This window comes from Lithobates pipiens, unplaced genomic scaffold (genome assembly GCF_037356315.1).
Source record: "Lithobates pipiens isolate NorthernLeopardFrog02 unplaced genomic scaffold, aLitPip1_a1.2 Scaffold_18, whole genome shotgun sequence".
NCBI lineage: Eukaryota > Metazoa > Chordata > Amphibia > Anura > Ranidae > Lithobates > Lithobates pipiens.
The window spans coordinates 560,752,205-560,776,329 of NW_027507758.1; the positions used below are offsets into that span (position 1 = coordinate 560,752,205).

At 47.5% G+C, this 24,125-nt stretch overlaps 1 pseudogene; it reads right to left on the minus strand.

The window, feature by feature from the left end:
* Positions 1-4,873: 4,873 nt before the first annotated feature.
* LOC143990540 (U2 spliceosomal RNA) lies at positions 4,874-5,092 on the minus strand (annotated as a pseudogene).
* Between the last annotated feature and the right edge of the window lie 19,033 nt (positions 5,093-24,125).

Consider the following 24,125-nt stretch of genomic DNA (forward strand, 5'->3'; position numbering starts at 1 on the left):
CCTTTAGCAACATTCTTCTGGTTTACCAAATTTCTCTCAAAATGAATCCCCAAAACCTCCACCTCCTGCACAGCCTTCAATTTACTTTTGGACACATCACACGTGCCACTTAGAACACACACACTGCTCTTGCCCCAATTAACATTCAGACCAGACATTAAACCAAAAATACTGAGCTGAAGTTCCGCCCTTGACACATCCTTAGCAGAATTACACAAAAAGTTCACATCATCCATGTAACAAACAGCTTTAACCGACACACTCTCACACCCAGGCACAAACACACCTTTAAAGCACTTATCTCTCACCAGATGTCTCAACATGGGCTCAATCACGCAGATGAAAACAACAGGCGACAAGGGGCACCCCTGTCTTACACCTGACTTCACCTCCACCTCCCCAGACAAACTCCCATTGACCAGGATCTGACTGCTGATCCCCTGATACAGGCACTCAACTAGTTTAACAAAGTCCTCCGGAACCCCCAGCTGCCTCAAAACCATAAAGAGGAAGGAGTGCGCCACTCGATCATATGCCTTTTCCAGGTCAATACTTACTAAAGCCAACGGCATGTTATTGCATTGAGCATAATACACGATGTCCCTCAAGAGAATTAGGTTGTCAGAAATCCTTCGACCGGGTACCGCACAAACTTGCCATTCACCAATCACACTGCCCACAATCTTCCTCATTCTATCAGCCATTAATTTTGCAATAATTTTGTAGTCACAATTCAGTAACGTAATGGGGCGCCAGTTCTTAATATCCCGATGATCTCCTTTTTTCTTATAGAGCAAAGTGATAATACCCTTCTTCATTGACGTTGACAATCTCTTCTCATCCATACAGGTCCTCACCACCTCGCACAATTGATCCTTCAGGACAGGCCAGAATTCTACATAAAAGTCAGCAGGTAAGCCATCCCCTCCAGGGGTCTTGTTCTTCTTCATCCTCTTCACCACATCTTCCACCTCATCATCCGTCAAAGGTTCAACTAGCATCCCGGCATCTTCCTCACTCAGGTTCCCCTCCATCACCTTACAGTATTCCCGCATTTCCTCTTCAGAAGCATTTCCACTCCCACCATACAAATTGATATAGAAAGACTTAATAACATCCATCATCCTTCCACCGCTCACCTCCTCCTCTCCTTCCAATACCGATTGAAACAGCTTCTTGGGACCAAAAGACTTCTTGAAGAAGAAAGCAGAGCACTGCTCATCCTCCTCCATCTTATTCACTCTTGCTCTAAAGACGATGCCTTTCCCACGTTCCTTCAACTTCGTATTCCGTGCTTCCCGCACCTCCTTCAATTCATCCTCCACCTCCAACCCCATCCTCTTGCACCAACCTCCTTTCCTCTTCATGTTTTTTCCTGGCCACCTCCACCCCTCTTTTCCTCAAAAACCTGCCGATCATCACCTTGGCCCAGTCCCACCATTCCAGAATGTCCAAAAACCCACTTTTTTTAAAAGTAAGCCACTCAAAATATTTTTTAAAATCCGTATACACCCCCTCCTCAAGTCCAGCACAATTTAACTTCCACCCACCCCTCCCGCATACCAAATCACTGTCCAGAAAAAAAGACCCTGTAATCATGACGTGATTCGAAAAAGACACAGGATCCATCTGATAGCCCGTAACTTTCAAGACCCGCGATGCAAAAATAAAGTCAATTCTTGACCTTACTGTCCCCTTGTCGGAAAAAAAAGTACAGGAAACATCATCTTTTTGTACCACCCGTGCCACATCTTGCAAATGGAAGTCACACACCAACTCATTCAAAGCTTTGGAGGTCACATCAATTCCACTTACAGCAACACTCTGCCTTTCCTCACTCCTCCTCACACAGTTAAAGTCACCGACTAACACTGTCGGAATTCTTCCAGGCATCCACAACTTAAGGGTTTCAAAAAAGGTCACACGCTCACTTTTATCAGCAGGTGCATAGCAGTTGATTATCCTAACGCAGTTCCCTGCCACCTCTAACACAGCAATCTGCAACCTCCCCGGCACCACCACCTCATGTGAAATAGCCTGTACATATGGGCTTTTAATCAGGATCCCCACACCCTCATTTTTAGATTCACACATTGGGGACCACACAGAATCCCCACACCTCCACTCTTCACCAGGAGCCCTTTCCACACCACACTCTTGAACACATACCACGTCAGTGTTAAACCCTCTCAAAAAATCAAAAACTGCAGCCCTCCTCCACCCGGAACATATGCTTCTAACATTCAAAGAACTCACTGTTAGAGCCATAACAAAAAAGGTTATGAAAGTTAACACAGCCATAGCAAAAATTCTACAGATAATGCGTAGCCTCGTCAAGACCCTTACTTGCTACACTAGCATAAGACACCCTCTTTCGTGTGAACGGTGAACTGGCAGACTCTGAGCCCGAGTCTCCATCATCAGGAAGGGCACCACCTTCCCCCCCTCCACTTACCCCCTCCTCTCGAGATCTTTTAATAGAGGATTGAGAAGTCTCATCCATAGAAATGACAAGTCTCTGACCACATTCTAGGCTTTCCTCGCTGTCCATTTCCTCATCACCTTCCTCATTACATGAAGACAATCCGCTCATTAATTCTGCCAACTGACCAGGACTAGCAAAAGTCACACTTCCCTGATCCACCTCCGAAACACCACTCTCTTGACTCACCGAGGGTCCTTGTTCCTCCTTCTCACCTTCCTGCTGACCAACATCCGCCTGAAGCCCTTCACCTGCCACAGTACCAAGGCTCCCAGAGTCGACACCGCCACCCGCTACCGAAACATCGGTAGCAAGGCCGGAAACGACATCCCTGGTCACAGCCTCCTCCTGCTCTGCAGGCGCAGCGTCATTGGCCTCAGAACCTGAGGGGGCAGCAGACTGAGCCGCATCAGCGTGCCCTGCACTATTATCTTCCCCCCAAGGCTCCCTACGAGACCTCCGCCTTGCCATCCTTGCTGCTGTCTTCGCCAAAGTCTCATGAAACTGAGTCTCTCTTTTAGCCATGAAATACTCCTCACATTGCCTGGCCAAATGGCCCACCTTCATGCAAATGTCACATACTTTCCTCTGAGTACATTCCTTAGAAAGATGATCCGCATTCCCGCAGAACCTACATTTGGCCCCTTGCTCACAATCCCCACTTGTGTGGCCATATACGCAACATTTTCGGCAATAAACAGGTTGCCCTGGATAAAAAAGAAAACCCCTCTCCCGCCAATGTTGAACACAGCAGGGGGCCTCCTTACTCCACCCATGCAACTGGAATCCGAGCGAAACTTCCCGTAGAACCGGTACTTTCCTGTCCATATATGAAATTTATTCAACACCTTATCTCCTCCACGCAAGTTCTCACAATAGTTTTTCAAAAACGCTTTAACCAGACTTAAGTCCGTGAAAGGGTTGTACATGTCCACAACTATAGCCTTATCTTCTTGCATAAATAACGGCACAACATCCATCTTATTCAACAGCTCATCATTCATTTTCCTAATCTTTTCGTACACATTCCAGCACATCTCGGAAGAAAGAAAAGTAACACCATACAACCTCTGCTTAGGGAAATCTTGCAGACAAACAATATCCCTTACCCGCAGGCTCAGGAGATCCATCAGAACATCGACCACGATCGTCCTTAAGTCAACTTCCTCCTTAAATTCCGGCTTCACAACGAACCGTAATGAATCACGCATCCCAGAAGACGCCATCTTCACTCCGTCCAGCACGACGTCCGCTCCTTCGTCCAAGGAAGCCCCCGAAGGGGTCCCAGAAGTCAGTCCGGATCGCCCTGGAAAGGACGATCACTTCCCGTTGCCCGGGGACTAAGCCTAAGGCCAATAGCAGCAAGGGGGGGGCCCTCCGAAAAGGGACGCTCCCCCCAAGGCCGACTGTCGGGTACCCCGGGCACCTCTTGGCTAAGTCACACAGTAAAACTGCACTTGATCTTAGCCAAAAGGCCGAGAAGCGATAACCCAATTATTCTCTTTTCCGAGCGAGCGGCGTAATGGCCGCAACCCAGAGCTCACTGAGAGGAGCTGCTGCTCTCCTGGCCCCCTGTCTGCCCTTCCCCCGCCTCTAGACCAGGCGGAGACGCTGATTAGCAACTTTTCACACCTGGCCTGGCCAAGCAGTCTAATCCCCTCCTGATGACCTAGATAGCAATCCACAATTTCTAACACCTGTCCAACACCTTTGCAAGCACCTGCTGACCCTGGCAATGACCAGCAGGCAGACAGCAGCAACAATTGCACTCATCCAGTTGCTTCTCGTTGCTGCTCCACCAGGGAAAAGCATTTGCATGAGACCGCCTCCTGGGACACGTGGACGAAAGCCAAAAAGGCTGGGACCCACTAGAGGGAGACACAGGCTGCTGAATGAATACTCAGGCAGTGACTGCTTTTCAGCAAGCTGGTTGTACGAAGGGACAGGAATGGAGCAAAGTCAGGCCTAATGCAATGGCTGAGCTGGCTGGACATGGCTAGGTAAAAAAAGGCCTCATCTTGGGCCTTGCCTAGAAAGTTCATTCATACTCGAGCTAGCTGCCTAGTCGAAATGTGTCTACTTGCTGACTTCCTAGGTTTGGCTTCTTGCAACTACTGCCACTTCACCTGCTTCTTCCTGAGTAAAAAAATATTGAGCGAGCAAGGAAGGAGGAGGAAGGGAGAAAGAAAGGCCAAGAACTGACACGAAGCAAAAAACACCAGTACACACAGGGGTTAAAACGCAAGTTTATTGCAAAAATGAACAACATACAGACAGCTTGTGAGCAGCAAAAGTAACATTGCAAGTGAGTGAGCAAGCAAGCAAAAGGATGAGGAGGATGGAGGAGAATTTGCTTTTTGAATTCATTCTGTTTTTGGAAACTGCATAAGAGAGGGGTGCACCGGTCCTGGAGGTACTGCAATACCAGGTCGATGCGTGGAGTGGACAGAGCAAGCTCTTCTTCCATCTCCCTGTTCTAAAAATCCATTTAATATATGGTCCCCAGATAGGGGACGTATCAGATCTTAAACCGGTAAGAACAGATTATTTTTTTTTTTTTTCCTTCAGATCCAGCGTATCATACTTCAGTCAACAAGAACCAAAAAAGATTCCTTCCAGTACTACGCTTCGATCATCATACAGGTAAGTATTTTCTTAAAACAAGATTTAACACATTAAAAACATAATATTCCAAAAAGTAAAAAAACATTTTCCAGCACCTCCCACCACCTTATTACAGCCTCCACCTTCCAAAATTCCAAAAACTATTTGCCTCCTCCAAACCCATCACCTTCCTATCATACAATAGCACAGTAAAAAGCTTACTCATCACCCACTCTTTACATTCTTCTTCAGACACCAAAAAAGCTTCCTTTCTTACACCCACTTCTTGCCTCCCAAACCACCTCCTTCACAATTGCAGACAAGATCCATCCCCTTCTCTTCACATCAGAGCCACCATCCACCAATCCATATAAGCATAACTCAGGTGTAATAGTTCCAATTCCCAAAACAGTTCTGACAAGTCCCACCAACCTACCCCACACTGTTTTCACAAAGGTGCATTAAAAAAAAACATGTCGTACAGTCTCCATACCACCACAACCTTCCCTCACGCATATTTCGCTCCTCACCAAATCTCTGACTTTTAAGAACACCATTGTCATCAGACACTCATGAAACGACATCCAAACAATTTCTTTTTGCCTATTTGTCACACCTTCTATCTTTAAATTTTTCCAGCACACTTCCGACTGTTTGGTCTTTAAATCAGCAATATTTGTAATCACTTCATCCTTTTTTAACCATTTAACCAAAAGGCCCTTGTTCGTAGCACCTTCACCCAAATCAGTCAAACCCTGTTCGTCATGCCACTTCTTTAGTTTAACATAGTAAGGAGGTGGTACTAAAGCCACAGGTCTTGTCAGGTCCCGGACTCCCCACCCCCAACTCAAAACAAACCATCCCATCAAGTATCTCATAAAACACATTGCCCTTCCTCCTCCCATAAAAACTTTATAATATAGCAACCAGGTGTGCATCCCTAGAAAATTTTCCACGTTGGGAAAGTTATGTCCTCCCAACCTCTCCTCCATTACAGTAACTCTCGCCACCCTCTCCATTTTGGATCCCCAAAAAAAGAGAAAAAGAACAGTTGACTCTCATCCCAGCCATGCTTCCGAATAGCTGCAGTTGTAATTCTACTCTCGCCAGATCTCTTTGTGATTTACATAGAAAAACTGCATCGTCCATATAACATAAAGACTTCAACCTCTCCCCCTTCCCATCTGGAATAAAAAAACCTTCAAAAACTTTGTCTACCTGCACGTGTTGTAATAAGGGTTCCATAATGCATATAAATAAAAGAGGAGACAGAGGGCCCCCCTGCCTCACCCCTGATTTCACTTCAAAGGATTCGCCTAAAAAGCCATTAACCAGGACTTTACTACTGACTCCACCATACAAACATCCCACCATTTCTATAAATCTATCAGGGAAACCCAACTTTCTTAACACACAGAACATAAATTGATGGGACACTCTATCATACGCTTTTTCCAAGTCGACTCCTGCAACTGCTAATGATAAATTATTATTCTGCGCGTAGAAGGCCAAGTCTCTAAGAAGCACCAAATTGTCAGCGATTCTTCTTCCTGGGATAGCACACACCTGCCAACTTCCAATAACACCACCCACTACCTCTTTCATCCTATCGGCTAAAACTTTAGCAAAAATCTTATAGTCTACATTAAGTAGTGTGATTGGGCGCCAGTTCCTTATATCCTTCTCATCCCCTTTCTTATATAGTAAAACTATAACCCCCTCCTTCATTGAGGGCGTCAACCTCCTCTCTTCCATACAGCGCCTTATCACATCCAACAAATGTGGCTTGATAATTGACCAGAATTTCAAATAAAATTCCACTGGGATTCCATCTCCTCCTGGGGTTTTGTTCTTGGCCATGCTCCTTAAGGTTTTTTCCAGCTCCAGTTCTCCCACGTCTTCTGTCAAACCGATACCTTCTTCTTTCTTCCGTACGTCTGACAACACTTCACAATATTTTTCCACTTCCCTAATTTCAGCAACATTTTCACCCCCGTACAGGTCCGCGTAGAAACTCCTTATACCATCTCTCATCTTTCTTCCTTCCACCTCTCCTTGTCCATTCTTCATCAACTTCTTTGGACTAAAGGCCTTCTTAAAGAAAAAACGTGAGCATTTTTCATCCTCTTCCATCACCTGGACTTTTGCTCTAAATATGATTCCTTTTCCTTTAACATCTTCCTCCTTTCCTCCTGCACCTCCTTTAACTCTTCTTCCACTTCCATCCCCCATCTTTTGCATTGATATAAAAAGAGCATTCTCTGTAGTAAAAGCCTCTCTACCTCCCTTCTTTCACTAGCTCTCTTTGCCCCGGCCCTTTTATAAAAGGAAGCCACTTGACCTTTAACCCAATCCCACCATAACAACAGATCCTTAAAATCATTTCTCTTCCTTTCCAAGGATTGAAAGAAAAGAATGAAACGCTCAGAAATCTCTTCATCATCCAACAATAACGTATTCATTTTCCACGTACCCCTACCTACCTCCACTCCCACATTTAACTTAAAAGAACAAGAAATCAAAGAATGGTCATAAAATAACACAGGAGCAACCTTATACGCCTCCCCCTCCAAGAACTGTGATAAGAAAATAAAGTCAATACGTGACCTTACAGTCCCTCTGTCAGACAGGTAAGTAAAGGTTGTGTTCCTTCCCTCCACCTCCATAGCTACGTCATGTAACTTAAAGTCATCTACTATATCATTCAAAATTTTAGAAGAAATATCCATCCCACCATCTCCACCACTCCCCTGCCGATCTCCATTTCTTCTGATGCAGTTAAAGTCCCCCATCAATATAGTTGGAACCCTCCCAGGTAAGTACAATTTTAAGTTCTTTAAAAAACTAACTCTTGCTCTTTTCTCCGCAGGAGCATAACAATTGATCAATCTCACATGCTGCCCAAAAACATCCAACACCACCACCTGCGATCTTCCAGGAACCACCACTTCATGCGACAATTTTTATATTGGGATTTTTGACCACCACTCCAACCCCCTCACTTCTAGTCTCGCACGCATGTGCCCACACAGAAGGACCCCATGACCAATCAGCCGCAGGATCACTCATCATGCCACACTCCTGTAAACATAAGATATCCACGTTGCATTTACTGATTTCCTCAAAAACCGCCACCCTCCTTACTTTTGTAGCAATACTTCGGACATTAATAGACCCTACTGAAAGAGCCATCAAAAGAAAAAGAAAAAACACAGCCATTACAAAGTCTCAAAAATCCATCTCATCTTCTACCTCCTTCTTCTCGGGTTGGCTCTTTTGTCTCCTCTGGGGAACCGGAGAGCTGGCGGATTCCTCGGAATCCCCATTTCCTGCAATAGCACCACCCTCCTCCACCCCACCAGTCCCAGGCAAATCCAGCCTGGACCTTTTGTTGGCCGTGGTATCAGGCAAGTCTGGTGAGACCAAAAAATCATCCACCCTTTGTCCACACTCAATACTACTGTCACTTTGCATGCCCTCCTCCTCTGAGCCTGTATCGCTATCCGACAAATCCCCCAAGAGTGGTGAAAGGTTCAACCCCGACACAATATATGTATCCATTCTCAGATCCGCTCCTTCTTCCCCCGAAGGGACATCATCCTCCTGACCTTCTTTTCTCCCCTCCTCCTGCTCTTCCGCTTTCTCCGAAGGGCGTGGAGCTCCATCAGCAACACCTTCGCCTGGCATGGCATCAACGGCATCAGAACTGACACCACCATCCGCCACCTCATTCTCAGTAGCCGTGGTTGTGTCGCCTGTTCCTGCCACATCACCTGCCTGCTCACTGGGCGCAGCTTCATTGGCCGGGTACTCAGGGGGAACAGTAGAAGAGGCCGCATCCGCAGACTCTACCCTAGTCCCACCTTCCGCACCCTCCTTCCATGGCCTCTGCTGCCAGCTTTCTCTCTTCTCCTTCCCTCCAGTCAAAACGGTAGACAAATACTCCTTTTTTGCAGCCTTATACATTTCACAGTTTTTAGCCACATGTCCAGCTTTTTTACAGATATCACATACTCTCCCTTCCTTGCAATCCTTAGCAACATGTCCTCCTTTACCACAGAAACGGCATTTAAGCCCTTGATCGCAGTCCCCACTGACATGACCATATCGCATGCATTTTCTGCAGTATCTGGGTTGTCCAGGATAAAACAAGAAACCCCTCTCTCCAACGATAGTAAAAACCGCAGGGGGCCTTTTAACCCCACCCACACAACTAGGGTCCGTTTTAAATGTTGCAACAAAACGATATTTTCCTGACCAAATTTGAAAGTTATTCATCACCTTCTCTCCACCCCTTAAATTGTCACAGTAATTACTCAAGAAGGCTTTAACTAAATTAATGTCCGCAAAAGGATTGTACAAATGCACAGTAATTACCTTTTCATCCTGCATGAAAAGGGGTTGCACTGCTAATTTTCTTCCAATTTCAGTATCTTCCACTGTCTTAAACTTTTCGAAAATATTCCAACATACCTCGGGTAAATAGAAGGTCACATCATATAGCCTCTGATTAGGAAAATCCTGTAGACATAATATATCTCTTACCCTAAGGTCCAGGAGGCCCAACAAAAGATCCCCAACCACCGTCCTCAGCGTCACCTCATTTCCGAAACCCGGTCTCACAAGGAACCGTAGCGAATCCCGAATCGCTCGAGCCGCCATCTTGAAAAGCCTCTGGATCCGACCGCTTCACTGCGGGGGGTCCCACAAGGGGAAACCCCCACAGTTCCGACAACCGTCCAAAGAAATCCGCCTTTAGAAGGGCGATCGCCTCTCGTTGCCCGGGGACTAAGCCGTAGGCCAATAGCAGCAAGGGGGGGCCCTCCGAAAAGGGATGCTCCCCCCAAGGCTGACCCTTGGGTACCCCGGGCACCTCTCAACCAAGACTCGCACAGCAAAGACTGCACTTGATCTTGGCCAAAAGGCAGAGAAGCGATAACCCAATTATTCTCTTTTCCGAGCGAGCGGCGCAATGGCCGCAACCCAGAGCTCACTGAGAGGAGCTGCTGCTCTCCTGGCCCCTTGTCTGCCCTTCCTGGCGTCTAGACCGGGCGGAGACACTGATTAGCAACTTTTCACACCTGGCCTGGCCAAGCAGCCTAATCCCCTCCTGATGACCTAGATAGCAATCCACAATTTCTAACACCTGTCCAACACCTTTGCAAGCACCTGCTGACCCTGGCAATGACCAGCAGGCAGACAGCAGCAACAATTGCACTCATCCAGTTGCTTCTCGTTGCTGCTCCACCAGGGAAAAACATTTGCAGGAGACCACCTCCTGGGACACGTGGACGAAAGCCAAAAAGGCTGGGACCCACTAGAGGGAGACACAGGCTGCTGAATGAATACTCAGGCAGTAACTGATTTTCAGCAAGCTGGTTGTACGAAGGGACAGGAATGGAGCTAAGTCAGGCCTATTGCAATGGCTGAGCTGGCTGGACATGGCTAGGGGAAAAAAAGGCCTAATTTTGGGCCTTGCCTAGAAAGTCCATTCATACTCGAGCTAGCTGCCTTGTCGAAATGTGTCTACTTGCTGACTTCCTAGGTTTGGCTTCTTGCAACTACTGCCACTTTACCTGCTTCTTCCTGAGCAAAAAAATATTGAGCGAGCAAGGAAGGAGGGAGGAAGGAAGGGAGAAAGAAAGGCCAAGAAACTGACACGAAGCAAAAACACCAGTACACACAAGGGTTCAACGCAAATTTATTGCAAAAATGAACAACATACAGACTGTGAGCAGCAAAAGTAACATTGCAACATCCTCAACAAAGGTTCAATCACACAAACAAATAATACAGGCGATAACGGGCATCCCTGTCTTACTCCCGACCCAATCCCTATATCAGACGTCATCCACCCATTCACCAACACTTGACTTACCACACCCCTATACAAAACCTTGATCCACCCAATCAAAACCTCAGGTATCACCATCCTCCTCAATACTTTAAACATAAACTCATGCGACACCCTAGCATACGCTTTCTCAAAATCCACAGCCAACACCGCCACCTCCTGCTTCCTCTCCTTATAATACCATAATACATCCCTCAGGCACACCAAACTTTCCGCCATAGACCTCCCAGGCACCGCATACACTTGCTCTTCTCCCACCAATTTCTCCACCACTGCACGCAACCTATTTGCCAACACTTTCGCCACAATCTTATAATCAACATTCAACAACGATATAGGCCTCCAATTCCTCAAATCATGCTTATCCCCCTTTTTATAAATTAAAACAATCACACTTTTCAACATTGATTCAGGCATCCTCCCCTCCTCCAAAACCTTCATCACCATCTCATACACACAATCACCAATCACATCCCAAAACGTACAATAAAATTCAACTGGCAAACCATCACATCCAGGCTTCTTACCCTTTTTCATACTCCCATGACATTCGTCAACCTCACCCTTACTCACTTTTTCCCCTAGCATACTCTTATCTTCCACATCCAGACACATTTCAACCTGCTCCAACACTTCCTTCTCATCCCTCCTCTTCTCTGCATACAATTTGGAATAAAACTTCCAAATTTCCTCTCCCACCCTTTCCTTCCCATTCACTACCAGCCCATTCTCATCCAGCACACTCGACAATTCCACCTTCCCACCATACACCTTTTTAAAGAAAAAACGCATACACTTCTCATCCTTCTCATTCACCACCATCCTTGCTTGCAAAATAATCTCTCTCCCCCTCCGCTCCATAAACACTCTCAACTTCCCCCTTGCTTCCACCAACTCACACCCCACATTCTCTCCCTACTCCCTCAGTTCTTCCAAATACACCAACCTCTTCAACCACCATTCATACGCCTCACGCTCCTTCTTTGCAATCTCACAACCCTTCCTCACAAAAAACCTCTTAATCTGCACTTTCACCCACTCCCACCACTCAATTACACTCAAAAAATCATTCCTCCTCCTCTTAAGCTTCTCAAACAACTCAACATACTTACTCTTAACACTCTCATCCTCCAACAACTCCACATTCAATTTCCATACACCTTTACCATACATTACCTCCGAACCCATACTTACAACACATTCGATCCGGCCATGGTCCGAGAAAGGCTCCCGTCGTATGGTGAATGATTCCGACTGCAAATTTTTTGAAACAAAACAAAAATCAATCCTAGACTGTACAGACCCCTTATCACTAAAATAAGAAAACCCACCACCTTCACCCACATCCCTTAACCCAAACAAACGTAAAACCTCCCCCAACTCCTTCCCAGACTTATCCACATCCCCACCACCACCTCCACCGCCACACCTATCCCCACTATGCAAAATACAATTAAAATCACCCAACACGATAATAGGATCCCTCCCCCCTAAAAACAACTTCATTTTATCAAACAACTCCAACCTCCCCTTTTTATCAACTGGTGCATAAACACAAAATAATTTAAAAACAACACCCCCAAACTCCAAAAACAAAAGCAAACACCGTCCCACCTCCACCTCCCTTAAAACCTTAATCTTACTATTCTTAATCAACACACACACACACCACTACTCCTACACCGACCTAAGGACCATACCGCATCTCCAAGGGGCCACCTTACGGTATGCGGTTCTTCCCTCAAATTGCAATCCTGCAAGCAAAAAATGTCAGAGGCATATCCAGCTAAGATTTTAAAAATTGCTGCACACCTACCAGCAGTCCCAATGCTTCTGCAATTGAGGGAAGATACCCGCAAGTCCATAGAAAATTAGGAAGGGATCGTATCTCTGTCATGACTTTTTTACTTTTTTCCCGACTCTATTACTGGCCCTAGTTTTTTTAGGTTCCACCCCCGCCCCGGAACTGACTCCCGCTTTTCCCTTCGTCTTCTCCACCTTCTCCTCTGGCACCCTGCAGTACCCCATAACATCCTGCAGATCGGACATCATGCCAGTGCTCACATACGACGGAGCCAGTGAGGAGTCAGAGTCTATTGCCGCCTCAGATGGCCCAGGTGTTCCAGGGTCAGAAGAGTCCGGGTAAGAGCCTATAACCTGGGAGGGAGAAGGAGACTCAGGGACCTCCAACTTTCTCTTAAGGGAAGGCTGCCCTACCTCCATCCCCTCCTCCTCCTGCTCCACACCACTGCCCTCCGGCTCCCCCTCGGCCATGAGGTGCCCAGGGACACTCTCCTCCGGCACAGGAGAGGCCCCCACGGCGTCAACAGGGGAGGGACCTGGCTCACCCTCCATAGGTGGGCAGACATCAGCCCACACCACCACTTCTTCGGGTGGCTCTATGGCCCTACGATCCTCGGAGGTCACAGCGGCGACTGGTACAGGCCCTCTGGCCACATCCGCATAGGACAACACCTTTTTAACCTCCGCTGCCTCCACTGGTGCAACCTCCGCAGTGGGCCCAGATGTTCGGGACACCTTGGGGCACTGTCTTGCAAGGTGTGTCCTACTGCCGCAGATGTGGCAGCTCTTGCTCTCCGGACATTGGCCGGCTCCATGACCCTGTTTAAAACAATTGCGGCAAGTCAGACCCGCCCCGCACTGCTCCTTGGTGTGCCCAAAGGTGAAGCACTGGCAGCAGAAGAGGGGCTGACCAGGGTACCAAAGCTAACAGCGATTCCTCCCAATGGAAAAAGACTGAGGGGGGTGTCGGATTCCCCCTATACCCTCCGAATCAGGCCTAAACGTAACCCAAAATTTACGCTGCCCATTAAAAGGTACAGAGAACATTTGTCAGTTTCACGCCTGCTGAAACTGACTCGCAGTACCTAAACAAAATGGCGGCGATCTCCTCATCCTGTACAAACGGATTGTACATATGCACAGTGATGGGGAGCCGCACTTTCGTCTCGCTACACAAAAACATTATCCCTTACAGCATTTCATCGCCATCTTTCTCGCCCTTCCGCAGCATACATGTTTGCAGATCTTCCTTTTTCCAGAACGTAACGTCATACATCCCAGTCGTAGGGAAACACTGCATGCAAAAAATGCTTTCTCTAGGGGATGTATCAGATATTAAACTGATAACAGATTTTTTTTTTTCTTTTCTCCCTCAACCCTATCCCTATAACAAACAAATTTTCCTCCTAACACTCTCCTTGACCCTTCATCATCACACTTCTGAAAAATAAAAAGAAAAAAAGGTTATTTTAACATTATCATAACATTTATTGAACCCGTCTAAAACACCAAATCTCCTGTGCCTTCAAAAAACCAAAATATTTAACGTCACATAAACCATAGAAGTATAACCTCCCACGGATCATTGCCGTACAATTCTTCACACTCACCACTTCACTCCTAAAAACCGAAATATTCCTTACATCCCACAAACACTCCTTCACGCAATTTACCAACAACCATAATACTCTCGTCTTAACCACCCCCAAATCATGTAATCCATACACAACCATTTCATATGTTAACCCATCCTCCCCCGTCAATCCCTTAATCAAACCGCTCATCTTCCTCCATACTCTCTTCGCAAACTCACAATTCCATAATAAATGAACCACATCTTCACACCCTCTACACCCTTCCCTCGGACATACTTCACTATCCACCAACCTCCTTCTACGCTGAAACACCCTCGTAGGCAAACACCCATGCACTATCATCCAAGCCACATCCTTCTGTCTATTTGTCAAGTCCCTAGCACACACATTCCGCCATACCTTTTCACTTTCCATCTCACTCAAACCCCCTATTACTTCCAATCCTTCCATCCCTTCCACCATCTTTATTACCTTTTTACATTCACACCAAAGCTCCTTACTTACATCTTTCAACCCAAACCTCCTTATTTTTCTATCAGTTCTCACATAAAACCACGGTGGATTAAAACACACAGGCTTCCTCAGATCATAATTCGACAAACTACATCTCCTCAACACACCCCCTCCCACATACCTCAAAAAGCACCCAGACAGGCTCTCTTTCTTACTAAGCATCACACACATACTTATATATCTCAATGACAAAAAACGTTCAATACACACCACCCCTTTCCCCCCATTCAACCTACCCTTCACAACCTTATCTCTCTTAAGTGTTTCCATTTTGGACGACCAAAAAAACGTAAAACATAATTTTATAATTTTTTTAAGCACCCTATCAGGCGCAGGAAAAACAAATACAAAAAATAATAAAATTGGCAAAAAAACTGTTTTTATAACCAAGGCCTTACCCTCTAAAGACAAAGATCTCAAAGACCAAAACTGAATCTTTTTCTCTAATTTTCCCCTCACATTATCCCAACTCTCTCTACCATACAAATCACAATCAAACTTCACCCCAAGCACCCTCAAACCCCCTACAAGATGACATATCACTCCACACCCCAAAAACTTTACACTCACTCTTACCCATATTCACCTTGAAACCACTTGCCATACAAAACACATCTACTAACAACTTAACCCTCCTCAAACCAGCAACATTCCTGCACAGCACAGTAACATCATCCATATAACAAATCACACTCAAACACTTACCATCCCCCCCGGGACTTCCACCCCCTCACAATTTTATCTTTTTTCAACATACGCAACAAAGGCTCTATCACACAAATAAAAAGCACCGGAGACAAAGGACACCCCTGTCTCACCCCAGCATTAATTTGTACTTCCCCAGTTAACCAACCATTCACCAACACCCTGCTAGTCATTCCCCTATACATACCTCTAATCCACCCAATCATCCTCTCAGGCACACCCATTTTATACAACACTTTAAACATAAAATCATGCACAACCCGATCATACACTTTTCCAAAGTCAATCGCTAACACAGCAACCCCCTGCCCCCTATTTTTACACCACTACAATGCATCCCTTAAACTCACCAAACTTTCAGCAATTTTCCTACCAGGCACTGCGCACACCTGCTCTTCACACACCATTTTCCCAATCACCTCCCTCATCCTATCAGCCATAATTTTCGCAATAATCTTATAATCTACATTCAAAAGTGAAATAGGTCTCCAATTTTTCAAATCTCTCCTATCCCCCTTTTTTATATAATAAATCAATAACACTCTCACTCATAGATTTTCATAACCTTCCGCTCACCAACACTTCCTTACATACCTCAAAGACACACTCACCAATTATATCCCAAAACACACAATAAAAATCAACTGGCAATCCATCACCTCCAGGCGATTTCCCTTTTTTCATACCCCTCATACACTTCTCAACCTCCTCTTTGCATATATCTTCACTCAATACATCCTTATCCTCCATATTCAAACACTCCACAATCTCACCCAAAACCTCTTTTTCAACATTCAAATCAACCTTACCAGATGCATACAACCCAGCATAACATTTCCTCACCACCTCACTTGCACACTTACTTCCACCCACCTCCATCCCATTCTCATCTAACACATTCTTCATTCCCATCCTCCCTCTAAACACTTTCTTAAAGAAAAATTTAGTACACTTCTCATCTTCCTCTTTAACTTCCATTTGAGCCTGAAACACAATCTTCCTCCCTTTTAATTCCAAAAACTCATTCAACTTCTCTCTAGCTTCTCCAATCTCCACAGACACATCCTCCCCCAACTCCCTCATTTCCTCCAAATAATCAAACCTCTTTTGCCACATCTCATACATAAACCTTTCATTCCGAGCCTTCTCACATCCCTCTCTCACAAAAAACTCCTTTGTCCTGATTTTTACCCACTCCCACCACTCCATCATACTTCCAAAATCATTCTTTCTCCCCTTCAACTTACCAAAAAAACCAACATACTTCTCTCTTATTCTCACATCCTCCAACAAACTCACATTCAACTTCCACACCCCTCTCACATATACTTACACCACAATCAACTCTGCCATGATCCGTGAGAGGCATCCTTTGCACCGAAAAAGATTGTTTCTCCAAGACCCTAGATATAAAACAAAAATCAATACGAGAAGATACTTTACCACTAGAACTAAAAAACGTTGAACCCCCATCACTCCCAGCATCCACTAAATTAAACATCCTAACCATATCCCCAAGCTCCTTCCCCGAACTATCCACCCTACTACCACCTCCACCAACCCCACCACTACCCATCCTATCCCCATCCCTAATAATACAATTAAAATCACCGACCAAAAAGGTAGGTTCCCTCCCCCCCAAAAATAATTTTAATTTAGAAAACAAATCAAGTCTCCCATGCTTATCAGCAGCACCATAAACACAAAAAACACGAAAAAACACACCCCCAAACTCAAAATGAATCAGTACGCACCGACCCTGGTCCACATGTACAACCCTCCTAATCTTAAAGCAATTGTTTTTAAAAAGTACACATACCCCTCCATTTTTTTTATTATTCAAGGACCAAACAGCCGGCCCCTGAGTCGAACCAGCAACCTTGGGCTCCTCGCTCAAATAACATTCCTGCAAACATAAAATGTCAAAAGGGCAAAGCAGAATTTTTTTAAAAATGGCCGCTCTTTTATATACCGACCTTATACTGCGCACGTTAAGCGAGGAGACCCTTAAATTAATCATTCAAAGAAATTTTTTTTTAAAGCACTCAGACAAAAAGAAAAAAAAACAATCATCACCTCTTAGATTTAGATTTTCCTTTAGTTCCACTTCGAGTTCCCACTTTTTGTACCCCAGACTTTTTAGTCATTTTCTGTGACTTACGATATCCCGTCACATCCTGCAAACTTTCCACCTTACCCGGGCTTATATAGGACTGTCCAGAGTCATCAGTATCACCAGCCACTTCTTCCCTTGATGATCCCACTTCACTTGGATAGTCCTCGATGACCTGTGATGGAGATAAAGAACATTCCATTTTGCGTTTCAAGGAATCAGGACTCAAATCCATTTCTTCCTGCACAGGTACCTCCATGCTTGGCCCTGCACCTTCCCCAATGGCTTCCACAACCTCCCTTTCCTGCTATCCCTCCGCTGCCAGGGCCTCGGGCATACACACGGCAACGCCAGAATGCATGTCCCCCAGTGCAGCATCAAGAGGCTCGCTAGGAAGATCCTCGGCAGGAACCGGGTCTACCTCAAGGGGGGGGGCTACAATGGTCTTTCCTTTCACTGCATCTGCATACAAAACCTTAGTTCCTGCACCTTCCAAGCTCTTAATTCCTCCACCAGCCTCTTGCTCTTGTGGGTCTGGCTGGCCTCCATGGGACATCTTTGGGCAGTTCCTAGCCAGATGACATTGGCTACCGCAAAAGTGGCACTTTCTACCCTCCTTACAGCCAGCAGTCCTATGGCCCGGTTTAAAACAATTCCAACATACTTGACCAGTCTCACACTCATCTTTAGTATGCCCAAAAGAAAAAAGAAGGCTGCCCAGGGTACCATAGGAATCCTTGATTGGACCCAATAGAAAAAGCCTGAGGCGGGTGCCTCACACCCCCAATACCATCTGGATCTCGTTTCTGCTGGACCCAAAACTTCCTACGACCATTAAAGGTCCCAAAAATATTAGTCTGTCTTGAGCCAGCAGAGACAAAGTCACAATAAAGTGACAAAAAGGCCCTAATTTCTTCATCCCTCACAAAAGGGTTGTACATGTGGACCACAACCGGTAGACGCTGCTTACTCTCGGTACAAAAAAAAGTAATGCCCTTAAGTAGTGGATCATCAATTTTTTCCGCTTGACGCAACCAACATGTTTGCATATCAGCCTTACTCCAAAAGGTGACATCATAAACACCAGTGGAAGGAAAGCACTGAACGCAGAAAATAATCTCGCGAGCCATGCCCAATAGATCCTCAATCACTCGCTTCTGCACAAAGTGCAGACCAACATCCGCCCTTCTCTCTTCTGCAACAGACAGCCGAACTGTATTAGGTGCATCAGGCGCCAACACCATCCTGACCTAAGATCTACCCCATATTCCACAAAGGAAAGGTGAGTAGAAAGGGGATCGCTCCTCGTTGCCTGGGGACTAAGCCTTGGGCCAATAGCAGCAAGGGGGGGCCCTCCGAAAAGGGACGCTCCCCCCAAGGCTGACCTTCGGGTACCCCAGGCACCTTCTGACCAAGAATCAGGCAGTCAAGTATACTTTATTTTGCAAGAAAATATACAAGAAACAAAATACTTTGAACAGGGTACATTCCACACTGTACTGCGACGCAGCGCATAAATACACTACATAACAATACAGTTTCAAGCATACAAATAAATTACATTCATCCTGCGGTATGATGCCTGATGTGTTGCGCAGAGTAATAATACTCCGAAACATCACATCGTGCATGACGCCGCATTACCCTGAAAGCATTACCAAAAACATGTCATCAAGTCATACAGTCTTAGTCAAAGTCAAAATGGCATTTCAATGAGCAACAGGTGTGATGGGGGGGTGGAGAAGGTGGGGTAGGGAGGGGGAAAAGAGTTCACAGGCCCGAAGCTTCATTGAACTGCCAAAAGGGTACATAGTGGTGGGAGAGTGGGGGGGAAAGGTGAAATCTTCAGACCTCCTCTTCCTCCTTGTTGTCCATCAGGTGATAGTCTCTGAACAGACTATGGCAGTCCTCGATGGACATCCTCTCCCTCTGGTGGATGAGGCGCTTTCTGGCACACCAAACAGCGTCCTTAAAGCAACACAGCACCCGCCAGGCACTATCAATGTCCTCTTGTGAATGAGTTCCACAAAAGAGTCCGTTTAACATACCAAAGTGTGTGATAGCAGTCTGTGGTACAAAGTCTTTGAGATCAGGTTCCAGAGCCCTCAACAGGCCCTGTGCAAAGGGACACTCCCAGAAAACATGCAGAGCAGTTTCCTCCTGGATGATGCAAAAGGGGCAGTGTCTGTATCTGCACAGGTTTCTGGCATGCATGAATGTCCTGAGTGGCAACCCCCCTTGGATTGCCATCCATGCCAGATCTTTGTGCCTGTTGGTAAGTCTCTTTGAAGAAACATTCCTCCAGACCACTTTGCAAGTGGCTGAAGGGAGGCCTGGAACAGTCTCAACAATGTCCGATGCTCTGATCAACTTGTGGATACTTTTTGGCTTCCACAAGTCGGGCTTCACTCCATGTAGCCCCAGCTCCTTAATAAACTTGAAAGTGTCCAAGTAGCACCAAGGAGTGTCCCAGTTGTAGGGGATGGAGCTGTCCCATTTGTCCCATCCAAGGGACCTCCAAAGAGGCAGGAGGAAAAACGGGACATGGAGTTACCACCAGAGTCTACAGTTCTGTCCACCAAAGTTCTGCGGATGCAGTTACAGGCAAAGAAAACCCTCAGTAGAGTGGCGATGTCGGGCACGCCCTTACCGCCCTTGAGGGGTTACTTGAACATAACTGCCCGCTTTACTCTGTCCATTTTGGAGCTCCAGATGAAGTGAAACACTGCCCTGGTGATGGCCTTGCAGGTGTAAACCCGGGGGGGCCAGGCCTGGGCGAGGTACTGCAACACAGGGAGAATCTCGCTGCGGAGTACCAGTGTTTTACCTTCTATGGTGAGTTCTCGGAGGCTCCAAAGTCCAAACTTCTGTCGCATTTTTGTCAGTCTTTCTTCCCAAGACTTCAGGGCTGCGCCCTCTGCTCCAAACCAGACCCCAAGGATTTTGATGAAGTTTGCTTTGATGCTGAAGGGCATGGGTGCAGAAGAAGGCAGGAACCACTTTCCGAAGAGCATGACTTCCGACTTCCCGCAGTTGACCTTTGCCCCTGAAGCTTGGCCGAAGTCCTCACACATCTGGGCGAGTGTGTCGATGGAGCGCCGCTCGGCACAGAACACAGTCACATCATCCATGTAGAGCGAGCTCCCGTCTGTCCGGTCCTGGTGCGGTGATCCCTCTGATCTCTGGGTTCTGTCTGATGCTTCGGGCGAAGAGCTCTATACAACAGACAAAAAGCAGAGGTGAGAGAGGGCAGCCTTGTCTGACCTCAGACAATACTGGAAAGGGGTCAGTTTTCCAACCGTTCACCAACACCATACTACAAATATCATTATACATAACATTTACATACAAACAGAACATTTCCCCAAGACCAAACCTACTCAGAGTGCTGCACATAAACTCATGGGAGACACGGTCAAAGGCCTTCTCCTGGTCAAGACTGACCAGGGCCGCGTGCACACGGCGGCCATGAATGTACTGGACCGTGTCCAGGACAAGCGCAAGGCTGTCTGCAATCCTGCGACCAGGAATGTCACAAGTCTGATCCGGGTGGATGATCTGTCCGATGACAGATTTCAGCCTGTTGGCCAGAACCTTGGCAAGGATTTTGTAGTCCACGTTCAGAAGAGAGATTGGACGCCAGTTTTTCAGGTCCGATCTCTCCCCCTTGCGCTGATACAAAATCGTGATCATCCCATCCCTCAGGGTCGGAGGCATTCTGCCCTCCACCACCATCTCCTCGAGCAGGTCCGGGCCCACGAGATCCCACAGCGTTACATAAAGTTCAACTGGGAGACCATCGCAGCCCGGGGTCCAGCCTTGCCTAAAGGATTTAGCGGCAGAGTGCAGCTCCTCCAACACCAAGGGGGCGCTGACGGCCGATGAACCTGCAGGATCAATTTGGTTAGAGATACCTGACAGGAACCTGTCGGCTGCCTGTGTGTCTGTTTTCGGGGAGTAGAGGTTGGTGTAGTAGTCGCTGACCACTTGCATCACAGCCTCCTTTCCCTTCTGGAGTGTTCCGGTCTCGTCACGCAGCTCAGACAAGGGAGTGTGTCCTGAGTGGAGTTTCCTGAAAAAGAAAGAGTTACACTTCTCACCTTTCTCAAGGTCCTCCACCTTGGCACGGAAGACAATGTGTCTGGATTCTTCCTCAAAGTGCCCTTTCAGGCTCTTCTTGGTGTCCTCCAGGTCCTGCCTAACGTCCCAGCCACAGTGGTGAAGGTCCTGCAGGGACTGCAACTGACGTTGCAGTCTCCTGAGTTCCCTCTTCCTGGCACACACTTGCCGACGTCCCCTTGCCTGAAAGAAGCTGCGCAGCTTGACTTTCACAAACTCCCACTAGTCACTTACCCTTCCGAAGAATCGCTTTTCCTCCGTCCAGGTGGCATAGGCCTCCCGGAGTTCCCCCAGCAGTTCCTCATTTTCCAGCAGCTTCCAGGAGCCTGGTCCGCGGGCAAAGCCCTCGCCCAGGTCACCCTGAAAGTGAATAGCCCTGTGGTCAGAGAAAAAGCAGGGGATCATGGAGAAATCGCGATGCTTGACTGCTCTTGAAGTGAGCACGAAGTCGATCCTGGAACGCACTGATCCATCGGGACAGCACCATGAGTAGTTCACGGTACCTTTCCCTATGGATCCCACGGCGTCCTGCAGGGAAGCCACCGAGATCATCTCCTTGAGCAGCCTGGATGTAGCATCAAGTTTTGCGTACATGCTGGAGCTGCGCCCATCCTCCTCTATCGGACAGTTAAAATCACCGCCGATTACTACTGCCCTGGTGGTGACAAGTTGGGTCCGCAGGGTCTGGAAAAGTTCCAGCCGCTCATTCTTATCTGGGGGGGCGTACACGTTGATGAGCCTAATTGGCTCTCCCACCCATGAGCCATCTATGACCAGAAGACGGCCACAGACTAGCTCATGGATGGAGTCAACTGCGAAGCGCCCACCCCTGACAAGAATGGCTACACCTGCAGACTTAAAATCGCCACCCCCGGACTAGTAGGAGGGACCGAGGGTCCACTGGGAGGTCAGATGGGTGTACCTCCTCAGAGGAGGAAGTGCGCACTCCTGGAGCATGTAGACATCACTCCGCCTGAGTGGCAAGGAATGTCAGTGCCGCTTGCCTTCTAGATGTATCCTTGATACTCCTCACATTAATGGAAAAGATTGAGATCTCTGCCATAATGGAAAAAGGGGTATGAGGTCTAGTCAGCAAGGGACCGAACTTACCTCCCCAGAGGGGGGTCTTCCGTTGCCTCCTCTGCTTGTCCTGTGTTCTCAGACAGGCCAAGCTCCTCCAGGACAGCATCCATCATCGTCTGGGTGATGTTGACGTGGAGGTCGGAGGGGAGGTCAGGCTCAGGGTCGGCCATGACCTCCTCCTGCCCCCCCCCACGTCTTCATCCTCCTCCCCCGCTGACTCGAGGTCCTCCACTATTGGCTCTGGTCCCTCACTGTCGCGCTGGTCCCCATTGGGCCTTTTAGTGGTGGAAGCGGGTTCCTCTGCAGTTGGACTTTTAGGTTTCCGTTTCCGGCTTCCTGAGGGTCCACTGGTGGGGGTGGAAGGGAGGGTGGGGAAGTCCTCCAGGGAGGACAGGTCCAGGGTGGGTGAGGGGAAGGTCTCCTCCAGCACAGAGGTGGTGGGTGGGGGTGTGCTGGAGGCGGGGGCTGTGGCGGGGGAAGGGGTCTGGGCTGGGGCCTGGACAGGGGTGGGGGTGGGCTTACCAGTGGTCTTCCGTGGTTCTTTTTCTCTTTCCGGCTGCTTCTTCCCAGTGCTGGCGGCTGGCTTGCCCTGGATCAGGGCTCCAGCGTAGGACCGGGACCGCTGGGGGCAGTGTTTAAACACGTGCTCGGCTGCTCCGCAGAGGTTGCAGGCTTTGGACCTCGGACAATCCTTGGTCTCGTGGCCTGCAACCCTACAGAACCTGCAAGCAAGTTCTTTGCAATCCTTACCCATGTGTCCGGTGTGGCTACACCTGTTGCAGGTGTAGGGTATCCCGGGGTAGTAAAGGATGCCTGCGGAGTTGCCCAGGGAGAAGCATGACTGCAGGTGCTGGATGTCCCCCGAAGGGTGCTTCCTGAACTTGCAGAGTACTGACCACTTACCTTTCCAGAAGCCATTGGCATTGAGGATTCGGATGGGGTCCTTCACCACGGTGCAGAACCTCTGGAGGTAAGTGGCTATGTCCTTACCTGGGGTATGGGGGTTCCTCATAGCCACCGTCACCCACTTCTCGTCCCGTGTTATGGGGCAGTTCGCAGCGAACTTACGAAAGGGGGATTCAGGACCACTCGCCTTTACCATGTCCCAGTACCTTCTGCAGACCTGGAACGACACAAAAGTTATAAAGAATATACCTCTTGTGAAGGCCTGCACCAAAAGCATTTCCGCTTTGCTGAACCCCTGCTCCAGGATCATCTTCTTTCCGAAGTTCTCCGGGGTCATGTCGGGGACCC